General features: G+C 42.4%; 1 protein-coding gene across 1 annotated transcript in view; it reads left to right on the top strand.

The window, feature by feature from the left end:
- Positions 1-7,922, top strand: part of STK35 (serine/threonine kinase 35) — a 28,066-nt gene extending 20,144 nt beyond the window's left edge. The window contains exon 3 of the mRNA XM_065414673.1: positions 7,547-7,922. The gene's annotated coding sequence lies outside the window, so the exon portion shown is untranslated. The remainder of the gene's footprint in view (positions 1-7,546) is intronic.
- The last annotated feature ends 612 nt before the right edge of the window (positions 7,923-8,534 follow it).

Raw genomic sequence — 8,534 nt, forward strand, 5'->3', positions numbered from 1 at the left:
CCATTTTCTGGTGACTAGCTGCCTGTTCACCAATCACATTATGATTAAGTGAGGTGGCAGTTTTTCTCCTGCTTCACAGCATGCCATCCATTGATACCCATTTATCATTTCTATGCAAAGTTGCTAAGAGACACCTTCAATCTCCTTTCTGATTTGCTGCTTCTCAGTCCCTCTGTCTTGTGCCAAGTATGGACGGGGATACCATTTCCGTGTGTCTATCCATGGAGAACTCCTGCAACACTTCTCTTGTGTCTTTCTTCATACGCTTTTTTTTTGCTCTCAATTTGCAACTCTTGACATAGTAATCTGGTGTCTATACACTGACCAGCATCTCTCACCCACAAATTCACCCACTCTCCCGACCTTACTATAGCCCCTCTCTGGTCTCTGATCTTCTAATTATAGCAGTCACAGCTGAACCCCATTCTCTTTAGAGGCTAATTGTAGTTGCATGGATCTAGTTTCAGAGGCACTCTCAGAGAGTTGGTAAAGAAATTAAGGCCTAAGAGGTAGTTGCTAATTACCACGTACTCTAACAGCTGTGTTCTGCTCCGGGTTTCCTTCAGCTAATTGAGAGTTCCAATAGGCCTCTGTCCTAATGAGCACAGTTTACTGAACTAGGTGCTGAAACGGACTAACCCAAACACACACCCCCCGTTGGGGAAACACCTCTTGAGGCCAGATGCATGAAAAGGGATCTCACAAACAAGCCTAGCAATCTTCTTGCTTTAAAACAAAAATGTCTGTTCGCCTCTATCATCCCCTCATGTTCAAAAATACATTGCTTAGGTCTTGATGCCTCTGCAGTGACAAGCACAATCTTCAGGTCTCTGTGGTACCCTTGCATACTCTGCAGCTCTCCAGCTGCAACAGAAATGAGGACACTTAGCAGTGACTGGCATTCTAGTAGCTGAGATCTCTAGACACTTCCAGTCTCTTCATAAAGGTGGCTTGCTAGTCATCAACCACAAACTGAGTTGGAGAGGAAGAAAGAGGAGTAGAGGCAAGGACTGTATCCCCACTGTCCCTTTAGGAAAGAAGCAGTTTAATGACTGTCTTTGAGGACAGGAGACTGGTACAGTACGTCTACACTACAGTGACACAGCTGCAGCGTCACCACTGTAGTGTGCACACTTACTACAGCAACAGAAGGGGTTTTTCTCTCACCATAGTATTTCCACCCCCTTGAGAAGCAGTTGCTAGGTAGATGGAAGAATTCCTCTGTTGACCTACAGATGTCTATGTTGGTGCTTAAGCTGGCTTAACTATGCATCTCAGGGTGAATTTTTCACACCCCTCAGCAACGTAGCTAAACCTGTAGACCAGGCTTCTGAAAGCAAACAAGCTAGTACTAACTCCAGAGCTGAAGGTCCAGCCACAATGCAAGGTAAAATGGAATTGGTTTCCCCCACAACGCTGTCTCACGAGCTTCTTGACCTTCAGGGAGCACCCTTTCAGAGGGATCACGGGTTGTGGCCAGACAACGGGAGACTGCTGGTTTTTCCTTACTTCTCCCATCTACCTTCCATTCCCTCAGGAGAGATCTTTAGGATTTTTACAGTTGGGGGAGAGGTTATAATAGGCCAGTCAAAGCAGGATTAGCAAACAACACCTTGTATATCAGGATTACAAACACCTAGGCAAGGAAGCAAGCAACCAACCCAAAACACTTATCCCTTTAAGGGCCAAATAAAAAATTCCTCCTCAGCTCACTTCAAGGTTCCAGAAAAAAGGTGACCTACCTTAGATCAAAGCAAAATGGTCCCATGTGTCTTGGTTCAGTATGGCCCCAGGAACACACAGCCCCTGCTTTGCCTTCAGCTCTCTGCTAGAGCTTCTTGTTCCCTTACTTTTTGCTCTCTTCCTCTTTCCTAAGGAATTCAATAATTCTCCGCAGCTGGTCCCACTGCCCTTCTGTCCTCAGGGTGGGAGCCTATACAAGCTATCTCAGTGGTGAATTCATTGTTGAGCTGTTGGCTATGGTCCAGTCCTATCTGGTATTAAAATATAACAACAAAGGAAGGCCATTAATTTAAAATTATTAACTTAAACAGCCCTAATACATTTGAACGAAGTCCCACAAATAACTTGCAGGCCGGTGAAGAGCAGTCTTCTGTTTTGTCTTTCATTTGTGAGTTCAGTTTTAAAGTGCTAGACCAACAGTCTTGGAGAGAAAAAAATTCCCTATCCTCAGAATGGACCAAACTCCAGATTGCTAAACAAAAAGATCTCAACCCTGATCTGGAGGGGCCTTTTGAGGGGTGAAAGGAAGGCTCATCCCATCTCTTCCCTGATCAACGTGACTACAATTAATGCCACATGTTGCTTTTGTGATTGGATGCTTGTCTCCTGGAAACTGGTCTGAAAAAAACACACTCATTTCACACAGGTCCCAGACATCCACTATCCAATAATGACTCTTGCTCACTATCAACCTGAGCTGGATTCATTAGTCTTTAGCCATTGTTAAACTTCACCAATCCCCTTCATGTGCTTGGGCCCGGGGATGGTTTTGGGGAAATTCCATAAAGGATCACAGAAATGTAGGGCTGGAAGGGAACTCATGAGGTCATCAAGGCCAGCCTTCTGTGAGGGATGCAGGATGAAGTAAACCTGGACCAGCTGTGACAGGTGTTTATCCAGCCAGTTCTTAAAAACCTCCAATGACGGGGATTCCACAACCTCCCCTGGAAACCTATTCCAGAGCTTAACTGCCCTAATAGTTCTAACGACCCATAGTAGTTGAAGACTTATCAGGTCCCCCTTCAGTCTTCTTTTCTCAAGACTAAGTGTGCCCAGTTTTTTTAACCCTTCCTTATACATCAGGTTTTCTAAATCTTTTATCATTATTGTAACTCTCCTCTGGGCTCCCTCCAGTTTATCTTTCCTAAAATGTGGTGCCCAACTGAGGCCCCACCACTGCTGAGTAGAGCAGGACACCTTCAGTCTTACTTACGACACTCCTGTTAATATATCCCAGCATGATATTAGCCTTTTTCACAACTTCACATTGTAGACTCATAATTTGTGATCCATTGTAACCCCTAGATCCTTTTCAGCAATACTACCATCTAGCCAGTTATTCCCCATTTTGTAGTTGTGCATTTGATTTTTCCTTCCTAAGTGGAGGTTTTTGCACTTATCTTTACTGAATTTCATCTTGTTGATTTCAGACCAATTCTTTAATGTGTCATGGTTATTTTGATTGTAATCCTGTCCTCCAAAGTGCTTGCAGCGCCTCCCATCTTGGTGTCATCTGCAGATTTTATAAGCATCCTCTCCACTCTGTTATTCAAGTCAGTAATGAAAATACTGAATAGTACCAGACTCAGGCCAGACCTTTCAAGGACCCATTAGATACACCTTCCCAGTTTGACAGCAAGCCCTTGATAACTACTCTTTGAGTACGGCCTTTCAACCAGTTGTGCACCCACCTTATAGTAATTTCCTTTAGACCATATTTCCCTAGGTTGCTTCTGAGAACGCCATGTGGGACTGTGTCAGAAGCCTTACTAAAATCATGCTATATTACAGCTACTGCTTCCGCCCTCTTCCCTAGTCCAGTAACCCTGTCAGAGAAGGAAATTAGGTTGCTTTGTTTCTGTATACACTTAAGCAGCATGATGTAGAATCTAGCAAATGAAGGTAGTGATTAACTCCCTCCCCCACCTCTTCCATGCCCTTTCGTCCCATGCAGGGGAGATAATGTGATTAATGTGAGAATCTGCAGGTTAATCTCTGCCTCCCCCACATTAGTAAGAACACTCTGCTACCAAAAATAACTGACTGATACCCTTTGCAGGACTGCCCCCATGCCATCTCCGGCTCTCTTCAGTGTGACCTGGGCCATGGGTGCCCTCCTGTGCTGTGGACAAGAACTCCCAACTGCATGCACCAGGTCTCGGTGTAGTAATTGATAAGCTGTTGATGCCCATGTGAACTTCTTTTTTGCTAATTAAGACTATAAGTGTCATCAGTGGAGGGATTAAAAACTCTTGCACACACACCCCGAAACAGCGTGCATCATTTCATCTCTCCTTTTGTCAAAAGTTATTTTGGGAAGCTTTGAACTTGGGGAAATCTCTGGAATGCTTCAAATGCGGGATCTCTTCTGGAGATGCTCTGGCTCCAGTGAAACTGGAGCAGAAGAGCCACACTACCCTGTTTATGAGAGAAACATTCTAGAAATTTTCCTGTGTAATTTCCTTTAAGAAACATGCTCCTAATGTTCCAGGTGCCTTTGCCCCTGGCAGAATGCTTTGTCTTTGTAGTGAAAGTTTATCTGGTCAATGTACTAGCACACTATTCTGACTAGCATTTCTCATCTATACCCTCCTAGAAAGCATAGTTAATAAATACATTCCCTTTTCACTGCTTCAAGCTAAGGTGGATAAAAATAGATTAAACTGATTTATTTAAATAAATACATTTATTTAAAAAAAAATCAACCTATTAAAATTAGACAACCTACATTAAGGCCTAAATTTACTCTAATCTATTAAAATAAAAAAATTCAAGCTGTACATGTTTTCTGCCAAAATTTTTAAAAAGGCAGCACTGAACTGCTGGAAGGTCACTGGCTAAGCAGCTGGAACCAGAGTTTGTTGAAGTGCTAAACCGCTTTTTGTCAGTAGTAACCTCTTCGATAGCGACAGACAATATTTTCTTCATTTCAGTTTACTCAACTAAGTTAGTTCAATGACTAGTTCTTTCAAAGTTAAGAAACCAATGGGGAATTGAAAAAGCAGGAAGGCTTTTTTCCTCTTCCAATCAATGACTAAAAACTAGGTGTGAGAGCATAAGATCTACTAGTTCTAAGATCCTGAAAGACTTGATGACCAGAAACAATCACTTCAGTTCACAAACTACATATAATACTTCCTTTGTTTAATAAATTAGTTGGTTTTAAATGCAAAATATGTTTTGATAACCCCCCTCTCCTCCCCCCCCCCCCCCTTAGCACATTTGAGGTAGTTTTATTTAATTTTAAAAAACCAGTTTCTGCACATTTATTAAATTCGAATTTCCATCCAAATAGAGCTTGACACTAATCACAAGTTAAAAAATATCTAGTAAATAAGTATTCAGAATTTTAACATAATAAAAAAGTGAAAATTAAGAATCTGAATAAATGTATGTTAAGCTATATGACTGCTTAAATAAATGTGTGTAGATACAATGTATTGTCCTGGTAAGCAAAAAGAAATACCAAATTTAGTGTAAAGACTATATTTAGTTGCAAGTCAACATGTTTTAATGGTTACCAATCAGTGAGAATCAACTTTTCTTTAGGAAGATAATCTTGTTTTGCCTTTGTATTTTTTAGTTCAAATTCATTTAAATCGAGACTTCCTGCTTGCTGATTTAAACCATGATTATAATTGAGTGATTTAAATTGGTCTGATTTTTAAATCAATCCACTCTGCTTCAAGCACCAGGAGAGGAGGTTTCTTCCTTTAAGAAGTTTATTCTTTAACAAGATTTCTTAGTACATAAAGGGATTTCAGTGATTTTCTGGGGCATAACCATCTTTCCTCAACAGGTTAATTCTGTCACTGTTAAGTCAGCAGCACTGTTTTAGTGGGAAACTGATTTCACTCATTGGAGGGGGGAGGACTTGTTGGCTCTCCTGGGATACCAAGGTTCTAGGATGGTGACACTTCTGATGGGGCACATTCTGTCCCCATTGAGGTTGATAGTGAAACTCCCATTTACTTCACTGCCACCATACCCTGGCTCGGAGTTTGTCTTGGAGAAATGTAGCTTGATGGGATTGGCCAAACAAAAGCAAGGCAGTATACTACACATGACATTTCTCCGCTTGTCCGTATAACTTTTGAACACTGCATCGGATCAATTCCAAGATTTCAGAGAGTGGTGCGGAATGAAGGATGCAAGGAGCTCCCGCTACATGCAGTGAGCTTGATCTACAATTAGGGTTGCTAGTTTTGGTTGGATGGATTTCTGGAGATATCACATGACAATCTTTAATTAAAGATTAATCTTTAATTTCTGGATACCCCAGGACAATCCTGGAGGGCTGGGAACCCTACCTACACCAGCAGTAAAGAGGGCCAGCCTCTAGTATTACTGGCTGAGCAAAGTGAGATCCTACATTCAACATGATGGCATTTCTCTGTTGGGATGGAACATGATCACTTTTGAACACCACCTCCAATCAATTTCAGAATGTCAGGGAATGCACTTGGATCTGGTTAGTGCAGACATCAGCTTGTGGGAGGACTAGACAGGTGTGTGCAATGAACTTGGCCTGCAGAAGCAACAAAGCGTGTGACCTCTAGCGATTAGTTACAAGTCAAACATGGAACGAAGGCATATGAACTTTCTCATGGTGCCAGTCTAGCCCCTTCAAACCCTGACTCCCCCTTCTGTTGGGTAAGTCGCATGAATGAGCTAACTAGCAGACCATAGCAATTAGCACGCAGAGATGGAATCTAGCATCCCTGAGGGTTAACATTCACAGCCAGTAAGAAACAGTCTCTGCTCCTCTTGAGTTTCTCACTGTGTGTACAGCAAAGGGGTTTTTTTTAATTGCCTCCAGCACCACAACTTGAGACGCCTAAGATGCTTTCTCAGTGTTAGTGAACTGAAGATGGTCATACCTGAGTGGGACATCCACACTGTTCCTCCTTTAGTTGGACGTGTATGTACAGTTGAAAGTGTTTTTAAATGGGCATGCTCATGAGCACGTCATATGGAGCCTCTGGAAAATGTGCTTTCATGTCTTAATAGATACTCATCCAGCACACCATGGCAGACCCCTTTTAGGATGTAGCTACATTACTTAAATAGAATGTGGTGTTATGCATGGTTAAGTGACTGAGCTCAGTGCTCGAACACAGTTTGGGCCATGTATAAATAGCATGTTGCGAAGATTAATACATTGATTACCTGTGAATATGTTTTGGAGAAGAAAAACAACATTCTGAGGTCCAGACCTGCTCTAGCCAGTCCTGGATCAGTGACAAGAACATTGCTAGGCTGAGGGATGTGTGAGTTTCAAAGACCAATATTTCAGACTAATCAGGACTGGAAACAAGTACTTATATACTTAAATCTCTCTGCAGTGGCATCTACAGTCAGTTCCACCCATGGCCAGTTACCAAGTGTCTGATCTCAGAATCCATTCACTCTATTACCACTTTACTTTTCCCTTCCCAGTTGAATTTGTCTGATTTTTTTTTTAAAGCAACTACTGTTTTATGCCACTAGAAGCCATTGCTTTATAGTAGATGAAAGCAAATTGGAATAGCTGATTCCAATCGGTGTGAAGCCTTAATCTCCAATTCTTACAATCTATCAGCAACTGGCAGGTAAAAATGGTGCAAGTGAAATGCAGGGAGGTGGGAAAGCACGGTGAGCAGAAAGAGAGGATTTGAAAGGTCCGATATCTCTCACTGTCAGGGCTAGCCATTTTGGCCAGCCAGTGGAGAGGCTTTCAGGACATTACATTTTTCCAGGTACAGCCCCTAGCCTGGTGAGTGAAACAATGGCAATATCTGATCTGTTTTTTATTTTTTTCTAGGTTTATTTACCAGGGACCTACAATCTCCATTACTTACATGCACAGAGGGAAGAAGATGGTATTGAAGATCACCTGACAACAGGATCTCTGGCAGTGGGAAGTTTTCCGTTTGTTTTGGGTTTTTTGGTCACGTGAGATTTCAGAAGAACAGAATCTTTGCAGCCCAGTTGGTTACAAGACTATTGAATGAGGTCAAGAAGAACAGGTTTCTCTTCCCCCACATCCCCACCCCTTTCCCCCACCGTTTCAGCCTTGTTATTCAACTAGAATGCTACAGGTTCTTCTGGGAAAGACTTGTGTCTTTTTACCAACACTGATTGGAATTAGAATCTCTGCAAAGCATTCCCTCAGCTGCTGACAAGTACCAAGGCTCAAAGTCCGGATGTGCCCAAGTTTTTTTTAAAGTTAATATTCTTTATCTAGGGGAGAGAAGCTCCCTGGGCTTGCTCTGTAGTTGGGAGATTGTAGAAAAAGTAAAGTCTTTGAAGCCCCATGTTGGAAACAAACAGTCATGTGGCTCAGAACCTGATGGCTCCTTAACAGGCAGGTGCTGCCCAGGCTATAAAGCAAGTGACATTAGAGTAGGGTAGCAAAAATAACGAGATGGAAGAGAAATTGATTAGGCAAGATCGATGCTGTAGTGGAAAGAGCCTTGTCGTCCCCACACCCAAATAAAAAAAGTCAGCTGTGGAATTTGGCAACTGAGAGCCTAATTCTGTAATGGGCCTGTGGAGTGGATGAGACTGATTTTTCAGGTGACCAACTGAACTGTAGGGTGGATGTATATGACAAAAGCAGAAAGTAGCTGAAAAAAAAGATCTGAAGTCACTTGTGCCAAACTTCAGCTGTGAAGGACTTGGCAGTATTGGAGGTAGGGGGGCCGGACCGCTAGTCACTCACTGTATGGTTTCAAGGCTCCTGCAGAAGCCTGTTTGCCCTTTGTGTGATAACTGTGGTCTACAAAGGGCAAAGAGAATGCTGGTCAGGC

Source organism: Emys orbicularis, chromosome 12 (genome assembly GCF_028017835.1).
Source record: "Emys orbicularis isolate rEmyOrb1 chromosome 12, rEmyOrb1.hap1, whole genome shotgun sequence".
Classification (NCBI taxonomy): domain Eukaryota; kingdom Metazoa; phylum Chordata; order Testudines; family Emydidae; genus Emys; species Emys orbicularis.